We start from the raw sequence: 27,009 nt of genomic DNA on the forward strand, positions 1-27,009 counted from the left end.
CCTCTCTGCCCTTACTGACGGAAAAGCGGACCAATTGGACGAGAGGATGCTCGCGAAACCCGGTCATTGTAGAGCCCGCGAGACCCAGGAGCTGCATTCTGGGAGTTGTAGTCGTCGCCCTTTCCCCTGTAATCTTACAAACGTTCGTGGTTTTTTTCTCAAGTTGTGGTTACCTGCCCTGCTGAAGAGTGAAGAAACTCAGCCCCGTTGTTGGACTGAAAGTAGCTTAGACGTCAGAGAACAGAGGTTTAGAACGCAGGGCGATAAAAACATAAAGGCAAGTCGTTTAAAAAATATATTCAAATCAGTTGTGCATGGATATGTTTTTCAGTCAACCAGTCTCTAGTGGTATCCACGGGGAGAAGTGAATTTCGAGAATCTGAGGGGAAAATAGAATTATAACATCTTTGGAGAGGTTCTTGTAGTTCAGTGACTCGTTTGCTAACTGAATACCGGGGCCTGAAGTACCTCATAAAAATATCAAGCCGCAGAGGAGGGAGAAATGAGAGAAAAATTGTCGGGATGTTACCCAGTCTCACCCCCACTTCCCGCTGCCCTCCGAGATGATCTTATATATGTTACACGAAATTGTGGACGTAATTACTACACCATCCTACTTGCAAGCGGGTAAGTTAAAGGCTTTCTCCCCTTATTAGAAGGTCACAAGTTCTTTTTAAAAAGCTTAGTTTATTGCAAGATAATTAGGAGAACAAAAAAGGTGTTTCAAGCCTCTTAAGTATCTACTCGTAGTTAAAATACAGCAAATTTGAAATTATAAATAATTAAAAGACCAATTGCATATTTGTTTATATATTTAGTTCCATTTTTGAGGTGTAATTTGTAAATTACAATAAAATGCACAAATCTTACATGTACAGCTCAATGAATTTTTATTATGTATACACCCCTGTAACCACTCAGTGCACAGTAAGGAGCAGCCCCCCTGCATGTGTTTTTAATTTAATGAACAGGACTAGACATTTGGTAACTATATCTGAAATTTCGACCAATAATTATTAAATTATGTTTGAAAGTCTCCAGGACTCACTGTACACTTAAATATAATCTGCCCAAGCAAAATGTATATGCCATCTAGTTGTATGTGTGTATTAAGGCAACCCACTCCAGTGTTCTTGCCTGGAGAATCCCAGGGAAGGGGGAGCCTGGTGGGCTGCCGTCTATGGGGTCGCGAAGAGTCGGACACGACTGAAGCGACTTAGCAGCAGCAGCAGCAGCAGCGGGCAGATCGGAGAAGGCAATGGCACCCCACTCCAGTACTCTTGCCTGGAAAATCTCATGGATGGAGGAGCCTGGTGGGCTGCAGTCCATGGGGTCGCAAAGAGTCGACGCGACTGAACGACTTCACTTTCACTTTTCACTTTCATGCATTGGAGAAGGAAATGGCAACCCACTCCAATGTTCTTGCCTGGAGGATCCCAGGAGCGGGAGAGCCTGGTGGGCTGCCGTCTATGGGGTCACACAGAGTCGGACACGACTTAAGTGACTTAGCAGTAGCAGTAGCAGGCAGATACGTTGATCCTTAGTCAAAGGAAAATGGCTGTCATCTGGCTACCTGCTTTTGTTTATAAAGGGAAAAAAAAAAAGGAAGGAATTCTAGCTGAGGATTCTGTTTGCAAGTATGTAGTAAGAGCTAATTATTATTAACTTGAGAATGCCTTTATCACTTGATCTTAACTATCAGTTTATGACTATATTGAAGGTGATGCTGACAATGGCCTCTGCTCTGAAATCAACTTGAAATTAACACTAAAAGAACCAGAAAGCTTAGTTCAAATAAGTTAAAAAAATTATTTGCAATGTTCTACTCAAAAGAGTAGAAATATGTAAACCAAATCTTACCTTTCCTTTTTTTTTTTTTTTTTTTTGGCCTTACTGTGGGACTTGTGGGATCTTAGTCCCTTGACCAGAGATTGAACCCAGGCCCCCAGCAGTGAAATCGTGCAGTCCTAAGCACTGAACCACGAGGGAATTCCCAACAATTTCATTCAGAGTTGTGGAATTCTGTACATAGAACCGTCCTGCCATGGTTTTGGATAAAGCCTGGATTTACTTTAATGTCATTGTCAGCTGTGAAAGACATTCAGATGTTTTTTAAGTTTTCATTTTATATTGGAGTATAGTTGATTAACAATGTTATGTTAGTTTTAGATGTACTACAAAATGGTTCAGTTATACATATATGTGTTTCTGTTGCTTTCCCATTTAGGTTATTACAGAATACTGTGCAGAGTTCCCTGTGCTCTACAGTAAGTCCTTGTCGGTGACATTCAGATATTTAGTCTGTATTATCTTCCTTTCATTAAGGAGTGAGATCTTTGAGCTGAGAAAGTGTATTTCCTTCGTCATGCTCTGCTTCTCCAAACTGTTCAGAAGAGATAGTCAATCACGTTGTTGCTTAAAAAAAAAAAACGTTAGGGGCATTTGTATGATGTCATATAGAGTCCAGCAGAGCCAGTGGCCCTCCTCTACTTACCAGTAATGAGAAAACAGGTGTCACCTGATGAAGCCCGGCATCTGTGGTTTCCATTTTTGCTCAGATTCTTGCTTTCTCTCTGCATCTTTTTTCTCTCCACCCTAGCCCTTAGTAGACCTAAACCAGTCTCCTAAGCTGAAGAAACACTAGGGGGCTCCTTGTAGAGCAAAAGTATGCAGGAAGCCAGTAAAAACAGATTGCAAAGTATAGGTAATACTTAAATTTTCCCTTGTCCTCTAGGAACGAAAGGTACCCGTAGGCACAAAACAAACCCATAATAAATATACTAAATGATATATATCTTTGTTCAAACTAATGAACAATATTATAAGTTGTAGAACTTTTTAAACAACACTCATGATTAATAACTAGTTTTAACAGCACAGGGAATATAGTCAATAATACTGTAATAACTTCGTATGGTGACAAATGGTAACTAGACTTATCCTGGGGATCATTTTGTAATTTATAAAATAGATCACTGTGTTGTACCCTTGAACTTAATATTGTAAGTCAATTATACTTCAATTTTTAAAATAAGTAAAAATAAAAGAAATATTTGGAACACACAAAACCCTAGCTTTAGTCACTCAGGAAAAGTGCTAGAATCCATTACAGTTTTTTGGCATTACCTCAAAGACCACAAAATTTTGGAGGTCAAAAACTCTATACCTCTAGGTGTAGAGCAGCTTAAAGAAAAATCTAGGAGTCCAGACTTTCCCTGATGAAGCAGATCTGTTCTCTTCTGAATCAGAACCTTCTCCCAATGCTGGAGTCTAGGGTCAAGAGGGGGCTTCCCTGGGCTAAAGTGGTAAAGAATCTGCCTACCAAGAAGGAGACGCAGGTTCAATCCCTGGGTCAGAAAGATTCCTTGGAGACAGAAATGGCAACCCACTTCAATATTCTTGCCTGGGAAATCCATGGACAGAGGAGCCTGGCAGGCTATAGAGTGGGGGTTGCCAAAGAGTCAGACATGACTTAGTCACTAAGCAACAACAAGAGCACCAAGACAAGCAGACTCATTTATCTTTTGGGCTGCTCTACTATGTGACTGTGGTAGCCAACTTAACCACTCTGTACCTCGGTTTTCTTTCCTTCAAAATTAGAAGTAGTATCTAGTTCAAAGAATGGTCTGAATATTGTCTGGAACCCGTCCAGACACTTCTTTGAGTGAGACCTTCTTTGCTGCAAATTGGCTAAAGGAGGTATTGTTTGGCTCAGGCTCTGCCAGTGTTGAAAGCATCAGAGGCATTTACTGCATGCTTAAAGAACATTATGGAAGAAGATCACAAGGTCCTTGGAGTTAGCCAGAGTGTCTTATAAAGACAGGAGGGCTGCACAGCCTCTGCTCCATCTTTTGCTTCCTGCAGTCCTTCAAATTAGATGCGCTACAAAGAGCAGAAAAATCCAGGAGCCAGAGAGCTTCAGTGATGCTAATTTGCCCATTAGATTTGACAGCGTAGTTGACCTGCCAACATTTGTGGTTCATTGTCATTTGCCAAGGTTAATTTCAGTAGCCAGGTTTCTTAGTCCCCGAAAAGTAATCATTCTTTTGGGGTTTTTTTTCAGCTTTGGGTTTTTTTTTCAGCTTTATTGAGGTAAAAGTGACAAATAAAGGGTCATCCCCATTCTTAATTGCACAGATTTCACAGAAGCCGTGTTTGAAGAATTTTACTTCGTTCCTTAAAGACTTCCAGAGACAAATTACAAAAAACTTGAGTGAATATAGTATATGAAATTTGCTATTAATAACCCTAATCTATGAAATTTGCTATTAATAACCCTACTCTGTAAATTGTATCTAGATTTATGTGCATTAAAAAAATAGTCCTTTATGCTTTTAACTGCCAATGCAATGACATGATGAAGAGATTTAGCTGTATCAATCAACCAATCAAATATTAGTTTAGCATCTATATATTTTTGTTCTTGACCAGAGACTTTAGGTCAGCACTGCCCAACAGAAATAGAATGGAACACACATATATAAAAATATTCTAGTACCTACATTTTAAAAAGTAAAAAGAAACATGTACGTGTATAACTGAATCACTTTGCTGTACACTTGAAACTAACACAACATTGTTAATCAGCTGTACTCCAACATAAAAGCTTTTTAAAAAGGAAAAAAAATTTTGAATACTAACAGAAAAAAGAAACAAGTGAGGTTAATTTGACAATATGTTATTTAACACAATATATCTAAAATAGCATTTTAACCTATATGTGTGCTCAGTTGCTTCAGTCATATCCAGTTCTTTGTGACCATGGACTGTAGCCCACCAGGCTCCTCTGTCCATGGGATTCTCAGGCAAGAATACTGGAGTAGGTTGCCATTCCCTTTTCCAGGGGATCTTCCCACCCCAGGGATTGAACCCATGTCTACTGCAGCTCCTGCACTGCAGGTGGATTCTTTACCGCTGAGACACCAGGGAACATGTAATCAATGTTTAAAAAATATTAATGAGGTATTTTGCATTTTATTTATAATAAGTTTTTAAAATCTGCTGTAATTTTTATACTTCCCCACAACCCAGTTCAGACTAACTACATCTCAAGTGCTCAATCACCCCATGTAGCTAGTGGCTACCATATTAGACAGTACAGGCTAAGCCTTAGCCTGTGCTGTCTAATGATCTCCTGAAATAGCCTATAGGCCTATTTGCTGTGCAGTGTGGGAGGCACAGGAGATGTAGGTTCAATCCCTGGGTCAGGACAATCCCTTGGAGAAGGAAATGGTAACCTACTCCAATATTCTTGCCTGGGAAATCCCATGGACAAAGGAGCCTGACAGTCTGTATAGTCCATGGGGTTGCAAAGAGTTGTACATGACTCTGCAACCAAGACTTAGCTTGAAATAAAAGCAACCATTCACTGAACATGTACTTTAAGCCAGACACTCTGCTAAGTATTGTGTAATCTCATTTAATCTTTTCAATGCCTTGTTACACGGTTTTTAAAAAATACTTATTTATTTGTCTGCATTGGGTCTTAGTTGCAAAACTTAGTTGCAGCATGCAGAATCTTTAGGTGCAGCATAGGAACTCTTAGTTTACTGCATGTGGGGTCTAGCTCCCTGATCAGGGGTGGAACCCAGGCCCCCTGCATTGGGAGTGAGAAGTCTTAGCCACGAGACCACCAGAGAAGTCCTGTGATATGGTTATTTTTAATCCTCATTTTACAGGTGAGAAGACTACAGCATAAAAGATCCCAGAATCCCAAACCAGTAAAGAACAGAGGTAGGATTTGGCCCCAGTCTATATGACTTTATCAAATAGCATTTAAGAACAAATGAGTATGTTAAGATCCAAATACAAAATCTAACTCATAAAATTCAATAGAATTTACTTAAATATTAAGCAAACAGGTATTTTATATTTTAAAATACTTGCATTAAAAACACAGTATATTGTATTTTTACATTAGTATATTATAGTTTTGCTTATCCATTTTACTGTCAAAGGTATAGAGGGACCTTTCTCTGGACATGATGGATAGTTTAATATGGAGTAGCATCATACAACCTTATAGGTCAATTATACTTCAATTTAAAAAAAGTTGGAGTAGCATCTGTATGTGTCTTGTAACATTTGCTTATTCATTCATTTAATCAATTGCATGTAAGCTATGTATGAGACAGTAAATTATATATAATTTATAATCAGTTTTTATTCTATCTTTCAAGTAAACCATACATCATTATTTTGAAGTTGCAAAATATTTAAAATACCTGTCTTTATTCAGCTTTGAGATGAATTCAGCTTTGAGATGCTGGTATTTATTCATACTGTAAATAATACTACTGGTATTTTATTATATGCAAGATATTTAGGGGGATACAAAGGTGAGATGAAACGTGTACTATCCAGTATCTAAAATAAGGCACAACATAAATAACCGTGAGAAAAGGCACATGTGTTCTAGCATGGTGTGGGGTGCCATATGCATTAAAAGAGGCAGATTTTTATGCATATGTTTTTGAGGCACCTAACAGTACAAGCTGCAGATCCAAATTTGCACAGGTATGATGAGGGGAAGCAAAAGAAAGAGGGTAGTATTTGATTTGAGGATCAAAAGGTGGGCAGTAGTTCCTCTAGGGAGGTGTGACAGCAGTGACATTCTAAGCAAAATGTAAAGGCAGCGTTGACTGGGAGAGGCTGAGGTGCATGGAATGAAGGGTCAGTGGGACAGGTGGGGGCAGGTTAGAACTGGAAGCAATCAGGTGCATCCAGCCTGGCTGTAGAGGACACTGACCAGCAGGGAAAGGAGACTGCTTCAGTTAGTAGGCAAGAGGGAGCCATAGATAGCTTTCGAGCAGAAGAGAGACAGTATTAAATTTGTGCATCAGGAAGACTAATGTAGACAGATCATGTGCGAAATGGATTATTTTAATCAGATAAAAAGAAAGGAGACCTGGAAAAGGTATTCAAAGAAGGGACAGAAAGAAGAGGATGAGAGTGAGATATTCCAGAGTAAAAAATGGACAGATCTAAAAGCTGTTTGGATGAAGTGAGAATGAGGGGGAGAGGGAGATAAAAATTACCTATATGTAGAATAAATACATTCTCACACACAGTGCCTCAGGGACTTACAAAAAGCATGTAGTTGGTAAATGATCTTTAGTTAGAATCAATAGTTATTTTGCAGCTAAGACACAGAAAAAGAAACTTAAGAGACAAGCAAGTCTCTTAAAACACCAATAGTTGGGAGAGGAATACAACTCTAGCATTAGTTTCACAACTTTATCTCAGACAGTATGGAAAAGGAAGGAAATTTATATTTTGTTGAATTTTAAAACAAGGTATATGTAAACTATACTTCCATAAAGTGAAGTATGTATAAATTATGCCTCAGACAAGTTTATTCTAAAAATGTAAGCAAAGAAAATAAATCAAAGAAGCACTATGTGTGTGGTCAGCTTGTCCACATAGTGGGGACTCCGTGGTCAGCTCGTCCATGATGGGGAGGAAGAGCCAGTGGTCTTTGAAGTAAGCTGAATATTTATTTTAGTTGGTACCATGCCATTTGTCTAAAAACCTACAGTTCTAGTCCATAGCATTTACAGTTTGATAGATCAGAGGCCAGGGTTTAGAAAGATTGAATCTCTTCCTATCCTCTATTCACTAAACATTTGACAACATAGGAGCAGATTTTGAAAGATATATTTGTGAAGCACCTTGGTATACAAGCTTTAAAAATGGTTGTACTGATCACTCATCTGTCCTTTACAGAGATATACTTAGATCACCTCCTCTATGCCCCACCCTCCAGCTCATACCCACAGTTCACTTCTAGGACCTTACTACATTCTTCTAGCTCAATTGTAGGAATCTTTAGATAAAAATTAATATAAGCCTCTGTTATTGTTCTTCCAGCCCTGCGCTATTCTTTTTTTTTTTTTTTTAAGAGTGTAGAAAAACCTTTAACTCTTTAATTTTATATGTTAAGTGCTACAACGTTCAAAACAAAAATCTCTGAGAAGCAGAGAAGTTTAGTGTTCACCTCTTTCCCCAGCCTTTCACTGGATTCTTTGATGAGCCTCCAGAAATATCTCAGATCTGAAACCAAACCCAGATGGATATTTTTCCTGGCCTGCGTTCATCTGGTTAACCACCTGTTTCTCTCTGTGCTAATACAGGAAGGGGATATGAGAAAATGGAAGGTGTTGGCTCAGAGCCCTAGAGGTCTGGGGAAGGTGGCTTTTAAAATAATTATCCTTTATTCACGGCCATGTTCCAGTGCCGCCTTCATTAATGTAAATGCAAAGTGTGCCAACAATGTTTTTTAAAAATAAATGAATATCAGAATTGCAGAACTGGAAGTCACCTTAGAAGCCATTTAGTCTAAAGCCTCATTTTATAATCTAGACAACTGAAGTCCAATTTGATTCTGAAATCAATATATTTAAACCAGATTTTTTTAAGGTAAAGAAATATTCAGGAGACAACAAGACCCTGAAGGAAGGGTAGGTTTGAGCAAATCAAACTTTTACAGTTGAAAAATAGTTATTGAAAGAATAAATTAAGACTAGTCAAAAGCAGAATAGAACCATTTGTAAACTAGAAGATGGAGCTGAGAAAATTGCCATAATGCAGCAGAGTGGGGAAAATGAAAACTAAAGAGAAATTAAAAGAATTAAATGATAGAATGAAAAGGTTCAAAATATATCCAGCGGGAATTTTAGATGGAGAAAAACAAAGGAAATAATAGCTGAAAATTTTCCAACATTGATCAAAGACAAGTATCCTAGAATCCTCAGACTAAAGAATCACAATGACTCCTAGGCAAGGAATATTAAACCTTCACTTAGACCCACTGTAATGAAGCCCAGAAATATGGGGAAACTATTAAAAGCAATCCCCAAAAAAAGAGGAACATCCTGAATGGTAACAGATTTCTCAATGTAATATCAAAGGCCAGAAGCGATGGAATAATAGTTTAAAGGTCAAAAAAACCCACAAAAAACCTAACAACCTATAATTCTATACCTCGTTAAACTATTGTTAAAGATGTAAAATATTTTCAGAGTAACACTCTGGACCTTTGTTGAATGGACTCTGTATTTGTCTCTATGCTATGCTATGCTATGCTAAGTCGCTTCAGTCGTGTCCGACTCTGTGCGACCCCATAGACGGCAGCCCACCAGGCTCCGTCGTCCCTGGGATTCTCCAGGCAAGAATACTGGTGTGGGTTGCCATTTCCCTCTCCAGTGCATGAAAAGAGAAAAGTGAAAGTGAAGTCACTCAGTCGTGTCCGACTCTTAGCGACCCCATGGACTGCAGCCTACCAGGCTCCTCTGTCCATGGGGTTTTCCAGGCAAGAGTACTGGAGTGGGGTGCCATTGCCTTCTGCCATAACAAAATACCATAGGCTGGATGACTTAAACAACAGGTCTGGAGTCTGGAAGTCCCAGATCAAGATCTGGAAGGGTTTGGTTTCTGATGAGAGCTCTTTTCCTGGCTTGCACATGTCCACCTTCCTATGGAGTCCTCACATAGCCCTTCCTTTGAGCATGTGCAGAGAACGAAAAAGCTCTCTTACACTTGTAGTAAGGTAACCAGTCCTAGTGGATTAGGGCCTCACCCTTATGATCTCATCTAACCATAATTATCTCCTAAGGACACTTCTCCAAATACAGTCCAGTTGTGGGTTAGGGCCTCAGTTCAGTTCAATTCAGTCACTGAGTCGTGTCCAACTGTTTGCAACCCCATGAACCGCAGCACGCCAGGCATCCCTGTCCATCATCAACTCCCGGAGTACACCCAAACCCATGTCCATTGAGTCGGTGATGCCATTGTCCCCTTCTCCTCCTGCCCTCAATCTTTCCCAGCATCAAGGTCTTTTCAAATGAGTCAGCTCTTCACATCAGGTGGCCAAAGTATTGGAGTTTCAGCTTCAGCATCAGTCCTTCCGATGAACACCCAGGACTGATCTCCTTTAGGATGGACTCCTTGCAGTCCAAGGGACTCTCATGAGTCTTCTCCAACACCACAGTTCAAAAGCATCAATTCTTCAGCGCTCAGCTTTCTTTAAGTCCAACTCTCAATCCATACATGACCACTGGAAAAACCATAGCCTTGACTAGACGGACCTTTGTTGACAAAGTAATGTCTCTGCTTTTTAATATGCTGTCTAGGTTGGTCATAACTTTCCTTCCAAGGAGCAAGCATCTTTTAATTTCATGGCTGCAATCACCATCTGCAGTGATTTTGGAGCCCAGAAAAGTAAAGTCAGCCACTACTTCCCCATCTGTTTGCCATGAAGTGATGGGACCAGATGCCATGATCTTAGAATGTTGAGCTTAAGCCAACTTTTTCACTCTCCTTTTTCACTTTCATTAAGAGGCTCTTTAGTTCTTCTTCACTTTCTGCCATAAGGGTGGTGTCATCTGCATATCTGAGGTTATTGATTTTTGTCCCTGCAACCTTGATTCCAGCTTGCGCTTCTTCTAGCCCAGCGTTTCTCATGATGTACTCTGCATATAAGTTAAATACGCAGGGTGACAACGGACAACCAGTCTGTTGTTCCATGTCCAGTTCTAACTGTTGCTTCCTGACCTGCATACAGGTTTCTCAAGAGGTAGGTCAGGTGGTCTGGTATTCCCATCTCTTTCAGAATTTTTCACAGTTTATTGTGATCCACACAGTCAAAGGCTTTGGCATAGTCAATAAAGCAAATAGATGTTTTTCTGGAACTCTTGTTTTTTCGTTGATCCAGCGGATGTTGGCAATTTGTTCTCTGGTTCCTCTGCCTTTTCTAAAACCAGCTTGAACATCTGGAAGTTCACAGTTCATGTATTGATGAAGCCTGGCTTGGACAATTTATGAATTTTGGAAGGACACAGTTCTGCCCACAGCCAGCTCCCAAAGGATACATTTCAGAAAGAAAGAAATCGATTATGAAAGTAAGGAATGGAGTGCAAAAACATTGGTGAGCAAATAAACTGGTAAACATAAAAGTAAATCTAAAGAAGTATTGACTCTAAAAAGCAATACTGATAATAACGACTAATTTGGAGGAAGGTAAAAACTAGATGGAAATAACTAGCGTTGTCCAATAGTACCTTCCACAATGATAGTATTCTGTATCTCCTCAGTTCAGTATAGTAGCTGTTAGCCACTTGTGGCTACTGAGTGCTTAAAATGTGGCTGTGCAACCAAGGAAATGAATTTATTTAACATTAATTAGTGTAAACCTGAGTAGCCACATGTGACTTGTGGTTACTGTCTTAAATAGCACAACTTCAAGTAATAGTAACATGGCAAAATAAATGTTTTAAAGTCTTTATTCATTTGGAAGGAGAATGACGTTTTGAAGGCAGTTACGTTAAAAGTTTATGTTAAAACTTTTTAGGGCTTCCCTGGTGGCTGAGCTGGTAAAGAATCTGCCTGCATTGTGGGAGACCTGGGATCAATCCCTGGGTTTGGAAGATCCCCTGGAGAAGGGAACGGCTACCCTTTCCAGTGTTCTGGCCTGGAGAATTCCATGGACTGTATAGTCCCTGGGGTCACAAAGAATTGGCCATGACTGAACAACTTGCACATACACACATGTTAAAAATTTAAGGACAGGGGCGTCCCTGGTAGTCCAGTGGCTAGGACTCCATGCTTCCAGGTTCGGTACCTGATGGGGAAACTAGATCCCACATGCTGTGACTAAGAAGTTCATGTGCTGCAGCTAAGACCCAGTGCAGCTGTATAAATAAATACATCTTTTTTTAATTTAAGGATAAAGACTAAAAAAAATTTATCACTGCCAAAGCAATAAAGGGAAAAGAGAAACAAAACACTCTTGATGCATAGAAGACAGTAAAAGAGGTGGGGGAAAAATCAAAGAAAAGCTGAGTAAATAGCATAAAAACTATTATAAAATAAATAAGGAGTGAATTGGTTATTATACTGGAATGTAGAAGTTTAATCAGGAGACTGCCACGTGAAAAAATCAGGTAGCCAAAGATATGTACAGTCCCTTTTATATGAATGCTCTCCTGGCCTCTCATTGAAGCCCTCCAAGCCTTTCTCACTTGCTTCACTACCTTCATGGGTCCTCTTTGAGACATTTAGAATTTTAAACCTTGAAGTCTTTTCTCTGTCCAACTCTAAGCTAGGACACTCAAACCAGCTTGCGGAGGTCCCTCAGGGTGCTTTGTCAGGAAGACAAGGGAGACAGACTGGAGGCAGTGTCTGGAAATTTGAAGTTTCTGGGGGGCCCCAGAAGCAGCACAGAATCTTAATCTGCCTTGTCTTACCTTGTGGGAGCTGCAGCAGGGAGCCATGGTCAGGAGGGTAGTGGAGAGGGACATGACAGTTACTGACACCTAGTGTTCATGCCCTTCCTACCCTGTGTCCCCAGCCGAAGTGTGGAGCCCCCATCAGCCTTCTCACACCCAGCCTTGGCCTTCCAAAGCCAGCCCTGGTCTTTGTTAACAGTCTTCTCTTTTCAAGAGGAGTCAGCTGGTGCTTACAGCTGTGGGTGGTATCTTAACAGAGACAGCAGTCTGGCCCAGCAAGATATTTCTGTCAGCCGTGCTGTGTGAACCGATCCGTTCTGTTTGGTTTCCATTGCAGGGATTTTCCAACAAAGATGTTTGGTACATGGTATGATGGAGGGTGACTGGCCCTGCCTTGAGCTGGCTTCCTCACTGGCCAGCCAGCCTGAAAGATCTGCTGGCCTTTAGCAATAAGCAGTGCAGGGGCCCTGTTGAAGTGGAGGCAAGTAAGCAGGGGGCCGAGTGAAGCCCCCTGCACAAAACAGTGAAGCAGACACACAAGGGCAGAGCAGTGGCTCATTTGGAGGAAGCCTGCTGTTTGCTTCAAGAGGGGACAAGACAATAGGTCCATATTTACCTCTCCCTGTTGACAGATTGGGGTGGCTGTGGTGGTCAGGGAACTCCTTGTTGGGTCCTGGGCAGGTCTAGGTCAGCCTGGATGGATGAAAGCCGGGAGACCAGCTCTCTGTTTCTGTCCCTCCCTGCACAGGCTCCAGCTGGAATGAAGCAGGGGTCCAGCCTAAGGGCCTCAGACATTAGGAAGCTCTACTATCTTGGACCCTCCACAGCGTCATCTGTTGTACCAGGCACATCCCTAATTATCTTCAGCTGCTAAAGGAACCCCAAAGGCAGCAGCCACAAAAATTCTGCAGCAGTGGGGCTTTGGGAGTCCTTTTCTCAATAACATCGTCCTTCACCTACTGCCATTCCAGCCTCTCTCTGAAATACAGGTAGTAACAGAGTGCAGGGCCTTTTGTGTTAAGCTGGCCTAGGTTAAGCTAGATTTAGCTCCACCCTGACCCTCCCATAAGCCCCAGCGCCTTCCAAGGTGTCTACAGTGCCCCCTACAGCACAAGTGAGCAAGTGCACCAGCTCCAGCCCAGAGCCACAGTGTCAGGTGCCACCTGACTGTTGCTGCCATGATTGCCTCTGATACAGTAGAGAACAGGCGCCTGGTCAGCAGAGTGGCCTGGGAATCAGCTGCTGGGCCACCGAGACCAGTACAGTTCCCACATGGCAGTCCTGGTCCAAGACACCTATACCAGTCTCTAGGAGGCAGAGCCATTCTCTAGGACAGTATGGGCTGAGGGTGAGAACTAACTGCCTGACCTGACATTGGAACATTCTTGTGTGGTATTATGCTAGGTGTTATGTGTACAAATGGTTTTAGTCTTTGTAAGCATACATACTGCCCATTTTGGGCCTTAGGGTCTCAAAGCATCCTTGGTGTCTTATTTAGGGTCATATAGTAGAGAGTAGACCCACTCCAGTGTTCTCGCCTGGAGAATCCCAGGGACAGGGGAGCCTGGTGGGCTGCCGTCTATGGGGTCGCACCGAGTCGGACACGACTGAAGTGACTTAGCAGCAGTAGAGAGTAGGGGGCTTCCCAGGTGGTACAGTGGTAAAAAAAATAATCCACCTTCCAATGCAGGAGACATGGGTTCAATCCCTATATTGGGAATATCCCCTGGAGAAGGAAATGGAAACCCACTCCAGTATTCTTGCCTGCGAAATCCCATGAATAGAGGAACCTGGTGGACTACAGTCCATGGGTCTCAAAGAATCAGACACGACTGAGCACGCACTCATACAGTAGGGAGAAAATACACAGATAACTCATAATGATCACCTCCAACTCTCATCCTCAGGGGGAGGTGTGTTAATAGATATTTTCAAACTCTCTGAAGGGAAGACGGTTACCTGTGATGCTTTCACCAAATGATGCTGAATCTGTGGGAAAGACTTCTCTCTCTCTGTGCATTTGACTTTCTCAACCTCTGTTCTATTGTTCAACTTCCCCCCCTTAGCCCGGCCTCACTGAGGCCATGATCAGACCTCCTTCTGTGGTTCCAGAAGGTTGAGAATGGCAGGAACAGGAGAAGCAGGGCCCCTTCCTCTCCCCTTCCACTGCCACCCAGCTCCACCCAGGAATTAGGACTGACTCTGATCAGCAGCCAAACTTGACCGATACCCCAGAGAATGCTGCTGGGTCTACAGTGCGTGAGCACAGTGACATTTTCACACGAGAAGCTGAGTGATCCTAAAACACCCTGGTCTCAGTCAGGCTTGCTCATGTTACAGAGAGACAAGTTGAGACCTGAAGAAATTCCAGGACCTTGGGGTCCTAGGAGATGGGCTTCCCCAGTTCAGAACTTGTCCAAGTTTAGGATCCACCCAAAGCTTACCTTAACATACCCCCTCAGCTCTCTCCCCAGAAGTTTTCTCTTGGCAGAGTGCAGGCGCAAGTGAAACATGAGCCTGGACTATGCTTTAACCCTCCTGATCCAAGGACTGAGTGCCACTCCTCCATAGTCACTGATTCCAGCTGCTTAGGGTCCTTGGGGCCCCAGGACCAGCCTTCCTCCTGCCTCAAGGCTGAAACAGCTCAGGACAAGGCTCGTTCTTCTTTCTCACCTCCAAAATGAAGACGCTCAGTTGTGTCCGACTCTTAGTGACCCCGTGGACTGCGGCCTACCAGGCTCCTCCGTCCATGGGATTTTCCAGGCAAGAGTACTGGAGTGGGTTGCCATTGCCTTCTCAGTCTCACCTCCAAATTAGCAAATAAACTCCTGTCCCATTGCAACTGTGTCCCCTGAGCAAAATAAAGTCTTCCTCCTGTGCTTTGTTTTCATCATTAACATTAAAAACCACCTATTACCCCACCACCACCCCCCCCCCCACCCATAAACCTTAAAGGAGGGAAAAAGAGTAACAGAAACTTTTATTAAATTACACTTTTTAAACTAGTAGAGCTTTCTCATTGTGGTGTAGTTTTCACCCTGAAGTTGTCCGCACAGCCCCCACCCGCCTCCACATACAACACGTTCACCAGTGAGTTTTTTCACGTCTAGGACACTGAGGGAAGGAGAGAAAACTGAAAAAGGGGCAGGACACAAGGTAAACACAGCTAAATCAGATTGCAGCTAGGTCTAGGGGTTATCTGGCTCCGCTTCGAAAGATGGGGAAACCAAGGCTCCTGTCCAGCTCTGCATGACTCCAGCCCACCGTTTGCCTCTGACAGTTGTAGCCTCAGTTAGGTGGGTGAGGGTAGGCTGGAAGGAGGACTGAGAGAGACCAAGGAAATGTTCTCGCCTTCTGAAAACTGTAAGGGTCAAGGCAGAAACTACCTCTTTCAGGAATCCCTCTGGTTAACTCAACCTGGAGAACGAACAGTCCCATCATCCAATGAGCTACTGGGCTGCAGTCCTACAATGGCCAGTCACAACTGGAAAAAGGCGGGTGCTTAACAAGGAAGAAGTTCTTGTGTAGTCCAATTGATTAGCATATTCTAATTAACTACCACACACACACAACTGTACAGTTCACTCTCCACCCTTCCCGTATAACTCCTGCTCACCTCCTAGCTGGTCCTCCTGTCCCCAGTTCCCTCTCCTCCCCAATCCAGTTCATCCCTCTTTACTCCCAAAGGGTTATCTTTTTTTAAAGGCCAAAGTGATCATGTCACCTCTCTGGGTAATTTCCATCAGTGCTTCTCTTTGGCTCTTAGGAAAATGTTCAAGCTCCTTGGATCCTCTGCAGCCCCACATTTCCCCCTCTCACCCCACCCTGCAGAACTAACTGCAGTTCTCCCAAAGGACCACACTGTGTCACCCCTGTGCCTTCTGCAAGTCCCACTTATGTTACGTTGCTAAGTTGTGGCAATTTGTTACAATATATGTGCTTTGCATGTTTGCATGCTAAGTCACTTCAGTCGTGTTTGCCTTTTTTCAACCCTGTGGACCGTAGCCTGCTAAGCTCCTCTGTCCATAGGTTTCTCCACGCAAGGACACTGGAATGGGTTGCCATGCCCTCTAGGGGATCTTCCTGACCCAGGGATCAAACCCATGTCTCATGTCTTCTGCATTGGCAGATGTGTTCTTTACCAATAGTGCCACCTGGCACTGATACAGAGACAGTAGGAAACTAATAGAGAGTATTATTTGAACAGAGTTGGTGAAGAGAAGGGCACATTTGTGTGTGTGCTGGTGTAAAGGGAGGTAGATAAATGTTCATGCCTTTATGAGTGGTCAAAGTGAGACTCAAGAAATTTAAAGTAGAACCAACAGATGTGTATGTCAGCCACTATCAACTGCTTGGGCTATAAAGCAGCCACGCACCTATAACCAATTGTTTATAGGCTCCTCTGACAATGAAGACAATTTGTTCCCCTACGGCTGGGGATGACCTGCGTGCATGCCCTCTCTTGGCACTTTATAAGAAGATACAACACCTTGGAGCCTTATTAATACAAACATCAGCAACAGTACTTTATTCTCAGGAATGGAAAAAAGGAGGGTTAATGTGGAAAGAAGGAAAAGGACCTGAAGGGGAAAGTCAAATGAAAAAGCAGGATGGATAGGTATCACCTCGGGTTGGCCCGGCCTGAAATGCCAGGTACCGGCTGTTGGCTTGATGCACTTGGAACCTCAGCAGCTTTTGTGCCTCATCCTTTGCGATTCTGCTGTGTGCCATAGTGAGGGTGGAGGCTGTGGTCCAACTCTGGGCATTAGACCTCTCCTCAAACAACCCTGAATATTCATTGGAAGGACTGATGCTGAAGCTCCAATACTTTGGCCACCTTTGGAAAAGACCCTGATGCTGGAAAAGAGAAGGCAGGATGAGAAGAGGACAACAGAGGATGAGATGGTTGGATGGCATCACCAGTTCAATGGACATGACTTTGAGCAAGCTCTGGAAGATGGTGAAGGACAGGAAAGCCTGGTATGCTGCAGTCCATGGGGTCACAAAGAGTTGAACACAGCTGAGCGACTGAACAACAACAATGCAGATTATGGAGCCAGCAACAGCCAGTGACCACCTCACCGATACACTCCGCTTCCCAGTGGCTACGCTGCTGCTAGCCTGTTAGCTGCCTGAAGGCCTGCTCCACAGTGCCCCAGACAGCCCAGATCACCTGTTGAAACGCAGCTCCTCAGGGGTGACAGGTTGGTGGTACTGAGCTGTACACCACTGAAACAGAGGGTATATTCCATCACCCACTGGGACAAGCCCTGTGACACTCCTCTATTTCTTTCTGGACAGCGGGTAAGAGAGTGCCTGCATCTCCCCTATGGCAAAGCTGACTTGCTTCCAACACATGTGAATTATGGCTGGATCCAGGGCAACTGACAAACACTTGGCTGAAATAAAGGTCGAGACCAGCAGGACATGAAAGGCACTGACAGCTGTTAAGATAGTTTTCTACGTATGCCTCCAGTAGTCCTAACTCACACTGGGATCTTTCCACGACCTCCTGTAGGTCAGGCTGCCTTTTCTGGAGGTCCTGAAAGATAGCACAGATGGCATCTCCAATGTCTCGAAAGGCATGCCCAGCTCTAGATCAACACTCAAGGTCAGAGGCACCAGGGAGGCCAGCCAATATGGTCTAACAGCTGCTTTCTGAGGCACAGAGAGAAGCAGTTTCAAGTGGGTGGCCTCCCTTTGAAGATGCAGACCAGCTTTTTGCAGATATAATAAAATGTCTCCTGAGACATCCGGAAGGCTTGCCTCCATCTGTGGGGGCTTAGTCTACACACTCAGAGGATCTGCCAAATACGAAGCAGCGTGGGGAGCACCCTGGTCCTGGGGGCTCGTCTTCCAAGGTCGGGGGGACAAAGTGTCTCTATAAGCATAGTGTGAATGACCACAGATGGAGGATGGCTTGGTTCAATTGGACCTGCATGGCCTGGGCCAGGGCAGCCACTGCTCAGCCTCCCCACTCCCAGCCACAGCATAGCAGCCATGCAGCGCTTCCCCAGCTGGATCCACAGAGCATGCCTGGCGGCTTGTGGGCACCACTGAGCTGAGCTGGCCAGAGTGATGTGTGGGTGTGTATGCTTTTCCTCATGATGGTCAGTGAAATGTTTCTCCCCCAGGTAGGTGTGGGCACCCACCAGGAAGCTCAAGGTTGAGTTAGCTGATGAATATCAGCCCTGCCATTATGAACCAGTTAAGGGTGTGAATGTCATTATATCTGTGTAAACCACACATCGGCATCCTCTGCCCATTTTCTTACAGACTCAGCAGTACAGTAGCCAGGACAAAATGGTGGTGATTTAGTCACGAAGTCCTGTCTGACTCTTGCGATAGAATGGCCCAGCACAAATAAGACTAGGTTCTTAGTGGAGATTTGAGATTGTCTTCTTTTCTTCACAGATGACTTCTGCTAAAGGACTTTTAATTTCTCCAGGCCTTCTGACTCTCTTCTCCAAGCTAACATATTAGTGAAATTCAGTGGAAAGTCCCCTCCCATGCGCTAAAATCAAAGAGTGCCTTGAAAAACCAAACTACTTCACAGATTTTACTTGTCCTGATCATGCAGTTCCCCCACAAAGAAACACATGAAGAGATAGTATTTTGGGGGGACAAAAAAGACAAGATCATTTTCAATCTCAGATTTCTGGCTTTTAGTTAAAATCTTAACTCTGGATTTTGACTTTATTATTATGAAGGAGGATCTGCTTCACAGGAGATCCTGTGAAGTTATTAAGTTAAGTTATTCCTTAACATTTTCAGGATGAAAACCACAAGGAAGAATATACTTTAACATGAGAGTTCTGGCATTGCCAACTCATGTGGAAAACCCTATGAACTGCCTAGAGCTTGAACTAAGAAGCTGCAGAGGACTTCTGCTCATGCCACTGCAGTGCCTTTCCTGATGCTTTTCCTCCTAATGAAAATCCACTTCAATAATATTATGTGTCCTTTAGGTTACTCCTCCTCTAAGAGCTAGCGTTCATCCTAGACAGAATTAGAAGTCAGAGATAATGCATTTGTATCCTAGCTCTATTGGCTGTGTGACCTTAGAAAAGTTACCACCCCTCTGTTTTTCAAGTGTTTCTTGTAGAACAAATAGGTTAACTCACCTAACCCTAAAGTCCCTTGATGCACTAACATCCTTATGCGTGTGTGCTCAGTCACTTCAGTTGTGTCCAACTTTTTGCAACCCTATGGACTATAGCCCATCAGGCTCCTCTGTCCATGGAATTCTCCAGGTAAAAATACTGGAGTGGGTTGCCATTTCCTACTCCAGGGAATCTTCTAGACCCAGGGATAGAAATGGCATCTTCTGCATTGCAGGGGGATTCTTTACCCACTGAGCCACCTGGGAAGCCCACTAACATCCTCAGGTTATTTTAAAAGACCAGATCCCACAGAATGTCAGCTGAGAAGATGGCTGAAACGCTCTATCTCAGGGTTTGTCTCCAAGGTAGTTTAATAAATATAATGGGGTAAACATGAAGTCAACAGTTCATTCCACAAATACTTATTGAGCCTTACTATGTTCTAGGGATTGTAATAGGCACAGAGCATAAAGTGAAATAACCACCATAGATACAGAAACCAACCAAATTTCATGTTGGTTATTGGACCAGCATCTTGGAGTAGGAATATACAGTGGTCATCCTCTTCTAAAGTTGTTTATAACTGGAAGGTCTGCTTGTTATTGATGGCTGATTTTTGACTTGGACAGGACTGAATATTCTGACACTTAAGCCTTTAAAGATTAAGCTTATTCCTTTTATGAAGTAATTAAACGTATTTCCTAAAACCCTATCTGGGGTAGAGTTTATTAGTCACTGTCACAATCTTGGGGCTGACTGCAGTTTCATTGCAATAGCATATTCCCCGCCCACCTGTCTGGGAAATTATCTCACTAAACTTTTATCATCTTTCACTTGGAAATAGCAATGTAGCCAACCCCCACTGAACTAGAGGAAATGTAAGTTTCTCTTCTGCTTTCTTGACCTTATGATTTCCTTTGATGTAAGACCTATTCGTGACCTGTCTTCAGCAATAACTCCTCCTAAGATCTTCACAAGTCTGGGCTTCCTCCTTAGTTACTACTAACTCATTACCATCTTAGGGCTTCTCACAAATCATTTAAAGTTCCTCCGAGCAGTCCTAAACTGATCTCACTGGGCCGAATGCAGAGAGATGGACGGAGATGAAGAGGAGTTTCCTGCTGATTTTTCTCCCATCCCATCGCTACATAAGAAACAACTGCTTCTGCTGCTAATAAGCCGCTTTCTATTAATTCGTTGGTGAAAAGGGAAGAAAATTAAGGTTTCTACCTGGCCCCGCCCCACAGCTGGGGAAAAAAAAATGCATGAGGAAGGTTTAAGAACTTTATGTTCCCATTCAGGTTCAAAGCTTCTCTCACAGAAGCTGGCCCCCAGGTCCCCTTTACTAATTGCTCAAATCGCTCCGTTCTTACAAGTTTCTCTCCCTCCAAGCCGCCCCCCAACCCGCGCCACCCGCAGTCTCTGAAGGAAAAGGTGTTCTGTTAAACATGAAAACCTGCGCTAGGTCTTTGAAGTGCAGAAGCCACCGACGAAGACCGAAAGCCTCGCTTTCCCGCCTTCCTGGTTCACGTCGAGAGGGGCTTCTGTTCCCCGAACTTGAACTTCAGGCTCCAAGCAGAGGCAGGTGAGAACCGCCGTCCCCGCCCCGCCCATAGCCCCCTCTTCCCCAGAGCATTGGAAGCCCGTGCTCCACGAACTGTGCACTCGCAGCCCGCACCCACCTTGCAGTCCCGACCGCCCACCGCCTCGCCCCCTCTCTCGCCCCGCCCTCGTCTCCGCCCCGCCCCTCGCTTCTCCTGCCCCCAACGTTGTCTCCTACCTCCTCTTAGACTCGCTGCTCTCCCTCTTTACGTTCTTCCTTTCCTCCTCCTAGCTTCCTCCAGACAGAACTTAGTCACTTTTTTAAAGTACCTTTTTAAAAAAAAAATCCAGTTTATGGGAAAGTTTCAAAAAGGGTCAGAGGAATCCCCTTCCGCCATTTATCTGAAGTCGCCCGTCGTCTTCTTTTGCCGCATTTACCCTGCGTCAGTAGGAGGGGTCCTCTCTCCCTCCCCAGCCACCCGGGGGTCTCTCTGCCACCCACTGAGGGCCTGCAGTTCCAGGGACGGGAAGCCGACTGTGATGTTAAAGAGTTAAAGAACTGCAAAACCTTCCTCATGAAGGAACGGGTGACCTTGAGTACCTTCTCAGACCTCGGGGCGGAGTGGGGAGAAGGAATCCCTGGGCCGCTGATCTGGCTGCTATTCACTCTTGAAGTGAGGGAGTTTATTGGGCTTATTCCAGTCAGATTCTTGGCTGAAAGCAAAGGAAAGTAGGTCCTCAGAGACAGACCCAGGGCGAGGGTGTCCCCGTCCAGGGCCGTCTGAGTTGGATTCTGCAGTTTGGGAACTTGGCGCTCACCAAGGGAAAGCTAGAATGAAAAAGAGAAAAGGGAAAGAAGAAAGAAAAAAGTACTCCAGTGAAAGAACAAACAGAGCCCCAAACAAAACAAAACCTACATGTTCTGGCTTCCCACTTCCTCTGTTTGCAGTAAAGGTTTTCCTGAGCAACTACAAAACAAAATACAGAAGTGATAATTCTTGGTGCAAGACGTTGGCTGCTAAGGAACCTAGAGAAATTTACACTTAAGTTCCACCCTTGACAGTGAAATTGCTCAGGCTTTGTCAGCGTGCTTCTAGTTCTGTTGCAGCTACAACCAGATGTGTAGCTTCCAGAGTACAGTGTAGGCGACTGGGGGGCTGTTTGCATCTGAAACACTGAGCATTCTGAGGCCAGGCTCTTGGTCTAGTGGGCTCAACCTGAAACTGCACACTTCAGATGGAACTCAAACCCACAGTCTTCTAACTGAAACCACACAGTCTGTCTTAGGACTTAGTGAAGCTCAGGTTCTTTTTGTCTGGGCCAGAAGCAATTCAGCAAAGTGATAGGTAAGAAGTAGATTTTTAATAGCCTTTGTAAAGAGGTTGCAGGAAAATGGGGCTCTAGAGGATGGTCATGTCCCAAGTCTCAGGAGAGTTATGGAATAGGCTAGCAAGTGAGGGTCTTTAGCTTTGGGTAGGAAGGAATTCAAGAGCGGAGCCATAGAAAAGTGAAAGCATAGATACACAGTCCATAGGCAGAATGAGGTCTGTCTCAGAAAGTGAGAATGGTCCCCAAAATATGAGGTAGTTAGTTTCTATGAGCTGGATAATTTCACAGGCTAAAGAGTGGGAGGATTATTCCAACTATCTTGGGGTAAAGAGGTGGAGGTTTCTAGAAATTGAGCCACCACCCAGTTGGGACCTTTTATGGTCAGCCTCAGAACTGTCGTGGCACCTGTGGGCGTGTCAGTTAGCATATGCTGATAATTACAATGAGTGTATACTGAAGCTCAAAGTCTACTAAAAGTCAAATCTTGCTGCCATCTTGGGCCTAAACAGTCTATTTGGTTCTAACCAGTTTATGTCATATCCTCAATGGCTGTGTTGTGCCCTGCCCCCTTCCCTCCTGTGTCAGACCTGTCTGTGGTCTTAGGTTCTTTTAATTTTAAAAAGTTAATTGCTAATACTAAAATATCAGGAGACTTGTTATAAAATCTGGATTTCCAGTTTTGGGGGGAAAAAGATTCATTCTTTCCATCAACCCTGGACCTTTATTTCCTCACATTTTAGCAGAAGACAGTTATTAGATACATTACATTGCTGTCTTTACCACGCCAGATGCACATGTTGCTTCCTGTCCAGTCCCTGTGGGAATTTGAGTGTGGGCCCCTGCCCTAGCTCTCTGCCCCCTGGGAGCACTCCTCCCTAGAAGGCTGACCCTCATCTTCTGTACTTAGCCTACTCTCATACCTCCCAGGGACTCTTTGGAGCCTTGCCCTGCCTCTCCCAAGTCTTGAGAAAATATTTTAGGAAGTCAAGTTGAAGCCATCAATTGATATAAAACCAACGGAAACTGAAGAGAAAAGGAAATGAATATGGTCATAGATGACAAACAAATTTTACTTCATCAACATAAATAAAAAGGAGTTGATGAAAGACTATTAGAAGACCTATGATAGGATATGGTTATTATTAACATTGGTATCCTGTGCTTCATTCTTTCCCTCTTCTAGTCCCATGACTTAATTGTTTGTTGAAAATAATAACAGTTCTCTTTATTGAATATTTACCATACACAAAAGATGAACTCCCTAGGTCGGTAGGTGCCCAAGAGAATGCACTGGTCATAGCAAACACCCTCTTCCAACAATGTGAGAGATGACTACGCTACGCATAGACATCATAGATGGTCAATACCCAAATCAGATTGATTATATTCTTTACAGCCAAAGACGGAGAAGCTCTCTACAGTCAGCAAAAACTACACTGAGAGCTGACTGTGGCTCAGATCATGATCTCTTTATTACAAAATTCAGACTTAAATTGAAGAAAGTGGGAAAAACCACTAGACCATTCAGGTATGACCTAAATCAAATCCCTTATGATGATACAGTGGAAGTGACAAATAGTTTTAAGGGATTAGATCTGATAGACAGAGTGCCTGAAGAACTGTGGATGGAAGTCTGTAACATTGTACAGAAGGCCATGATCAAAACCATCCCCAAGAAAAAGCAATGCAAAAGGGCAAAATGGTTGTCTGAGGAGCCTTACAAATAGCTATGAAAAGAAGAGAGGTGAAAAGCAAAGGAGAAAAGGAAAGATATACCCAGGTAAATTCAGAGTTCCAAAGAATAGCAAGGATAAGAAAGTGTTCCTAAGTGATCAATGCAAAGAAATAGAGGAAGAGAGTAGAATGGAAAAGACTAGAGATTTCTTCAAGAAAATTAGAGATGCCAAGGTAACATTTCATGCAAAAATGGGCACAATAAAGGACAGGGACGGTATGGACCTAACAGAAGTAAAAGATACTAAGAAGAGGTGGCAAGAATATACAGAAGAACTATGCAAAAAAGATCTTCATGACCCAGATAACCATGATGGTGTGATCACTCACCTAGAGCCAGACAAAGTCAAATGGACTTTAGGAAGCATCACTACGAACCAAGCTAGTGGAAGTGATAGAATTCCAGCTGAGCTATTTCAAATCCTAAAAGACAATGCTGTGAAAGTGCTGCACTCAATATGCCAGCAAATTTGGAAAACTTTGCAGTGGCCACAAGACTGGAAAAGGTCAGTTTTTATTCTAATCCCAAAGAAAGGCAATGCCAAAGAATGTTCAAACTACTGCACAATTTTACTCATCTCACATGCTAGCAAAGTAATGCTCATGCTCAAAACTGTCCAAGCTAGGCTTCTCAGTATGTGAACTGAGAACTTCCAGATGTTCAAGCTAGATTTAGAAAAGGCAGAGGAAGCAGATATCAAATTGCCAAGATCCATTGGATCATAGAAAAAGCAAGAGAATTCCAGGAAAACATCTGCTTCATTGACTATGCTAAAGCCTTTGACTGTGTGGATCACAACGAACTGTGGAAAATTCTTCAAGAGATGGGAATACCAGACCATTTTACCTGCCTCCGGAGAAATCTGTATGCAGGTCAAGAAGCAGTCAGAACTGGACATGTAACAACAGACTGGTTCCAAATCAGGAACCTAACCTCACTGCTCCTTGTGTATGGTTCAGTTCAGTTCAGTCACTCAGTCGTGTCCAGCTCTTTGTGACCCCATATACTACAGCACACCAGGCTTCCCTATCCATCACCAACTCCCAGAACTTGCTCAAACTTGTGTCCATCCAGTCAGTGATGCCATCAAGCCATCTCATCCTCTATCGTCCCCTTTTCCTCCTGCCTTCAATCTTTCCTAGCATCAGGGTCTTTTCCAATGAGTCAGTTCTTTGCATCAGGTGGCCAAAGTATTGGAGCTTCAACTTCAGCATCAGTCCTTCCAATGACTATTCAGGACTGATTTCCTTTAGGATTGACTGGTTTGATCTCCTTGCAGTCCAGGGGACTCTCAAGAGTCTTCTCCAACACCATAGTTCAAAAGCATCAATTATTCAGTGCTCAGCTTGCTTTATGGTCCAACTCTCACATCCATACATGACTACTGGAAAAACCATAGCTTTGACTAGACAGACCTTTGTTTGCAAAGTAATGTCTCTGCTTTTTAATATGCTTTCTAGGTTGGGCATAGCTTTTCTTCCAAGGAGCAAGAGTCTTTTAATTTCATGGCCGCAGTCACCATCTGCAGTGATTTTGGAGCCCAGGAAAATAAAGTCTCTCACTGTTTCCATTGTTTCCCTATCTATTTGCCATGAATTGATGGGACCGGATGCCATGACCTTAGTTTTCTTAATGTTGAGTTTTAAGCCAACTCTTTCCCTCTCCTCTTTCATTTTCATCAAGAGGCTCTTTAGTTCTTCTTTGCTTTCTTTAGTTCCTCTTTGACACCACCATAAGGGTGGTGTCATCTGCATATTATTGATATTTCTCCCGGCAATCTTGATTGCAGCTTGTGCTTCATCCAGCCTCACATTTCGCATGATGTCCTTGGTATATAAGTTAAAACAGCAGGGTGACAATATACAGCCTTGACATACTCCTTTCCTGATTTGAAACTAGTCTGTTGTTCCCTGTCCAGTTCTGACTATTGCTTCTTGACCTGCATACAGATTTCTCGGGAGGCAGGTAATGGTCTGGTAGACTGCGATGGTAGATGAGCAATATTGCATAAGGTGATGAAATTGTATAGAATTTAATACACACATACAGATGAGTACAAGTAAAACTGGGGAAATCAGAATAAGATCAGCAGGTTGTATCATTTGATTGTAAAATAGTACTGTAGTTTTGTAAACTATAACCACTGGGATAAACTGGATAGTGTACAGAAGAGCTCTCTGTTTTATTTCTTACAATGGCATGTAAATCTATAATTATCTCAATTATTTTAAGTAAACAACCAAAAAATTATATTTTCTCCTGAAAACAAGGAAATTTTAAATTCTTTATTAATTTGAAAAAAATTCCAACTTGCTTTGAATCCATAAATGCTCATTATAATAAGCAAAAGACATTGTCTAAATAAAAAACATACAAGTCTTTTACCCTATTAAAAAAAAAACCTCACTGAGAGTCATCTGGAATAATGTCTTCTCAGGGAAAACATGCTAGCACCTACTAATGATTTCCTTCCCCTTTTTGATGTTCACGAAATGACCTTCAAGAACTTTGCCCAGGACTGGCTCCTACCATTGGAAGAATCAACTTTCTTCCCCCTTTCCCAAATTGGAACAGTGTGTGCCCATCGACAGTCCTCTGGCACCCATCCCTGGCTCCATAGTCCCTGGAAGCCTGCCAATGACCTTCTCATATACAAATTCTATTGGTATCCCAGCTGGAGTAGGTCCAGGCTTGGAGACATAGCTCATTTAAAGGCAAGTATGCCTTCTCTAATAGTATCACACACAGTTTGTGCTTTGGTATCTTCCTACTGGTATTTGTATGATGTGTATCCAACATCATGAAAGTTAGAGCAGGTAAGGTGTTCTGAGGTGGAAGCCAGGAGGTCCTGAATGCAAATCCACATCCCATGATTTTCTAGAAATATGATCTTGGGCTAATTGATCCAATTCTCTGAGCTTCAGTTTGCCCATCTGCAAAATAGAACCAATAGGACCAGTAGTAGCTACCATTATTGTTAGGTGGTAAGATAATAGTGAAAAATAAATGAGATGGTATTTGTAAGAGTGCTGAGCACAAATCGATAGTAACAGCAAAACAGATGAGATGAATATAT

General features: G+C 43.1%; 1 long non-coding RNA gene across 3 annotated transcripts in view; it reads left to right on the forward strand.

The window, feature by feature from the left end:
* The first annotated feature begins 106 nt into the window (after nucleotides 1-106).
* Nucleotides 107-27,009, forward strand: part of LOC113881593 — a 44,273-nt gene continuing 17,370 nt past the window's right edge. The window contains exons 1-3 of one of the 3 annotated variants that reach the window (XR_003508089.1): nucleotides 107-627; nucleotides 2,228-2,267; nucleotides 5,679-5,733. This is a non-coding gene — a long non-coding RNA (uncharacterized LOC113881593). Of the gene's footprint in view, nucleotides 628-2,227; nucleotides 2,268-5,678; nucleotides 5,734-20,719; nucleotides 20,913-27,009 lie in introns of all 3 variants that reach the window. The other 2 variants (XR_003508088.1, XR_003508090.1) reach the window with 2 other exon arrangements.

This window comes from Bos indicus x Bos taurus, chromosome 23 (assembly GCF_003369695.1).
Source record: "Bos indicus x Bos taurus breed Angus x Brahman F1 hybrid chromosome 23, Bos_hybrid_MaternalHap_v2.0, whole genome shotgun sequence".
Lineage (NCBI taxonomy): Eukaryota > Metazoa > Chordata > Mammalia > Artiodactyla > Bovidae > Bos > Bos indicus x Bos taurus.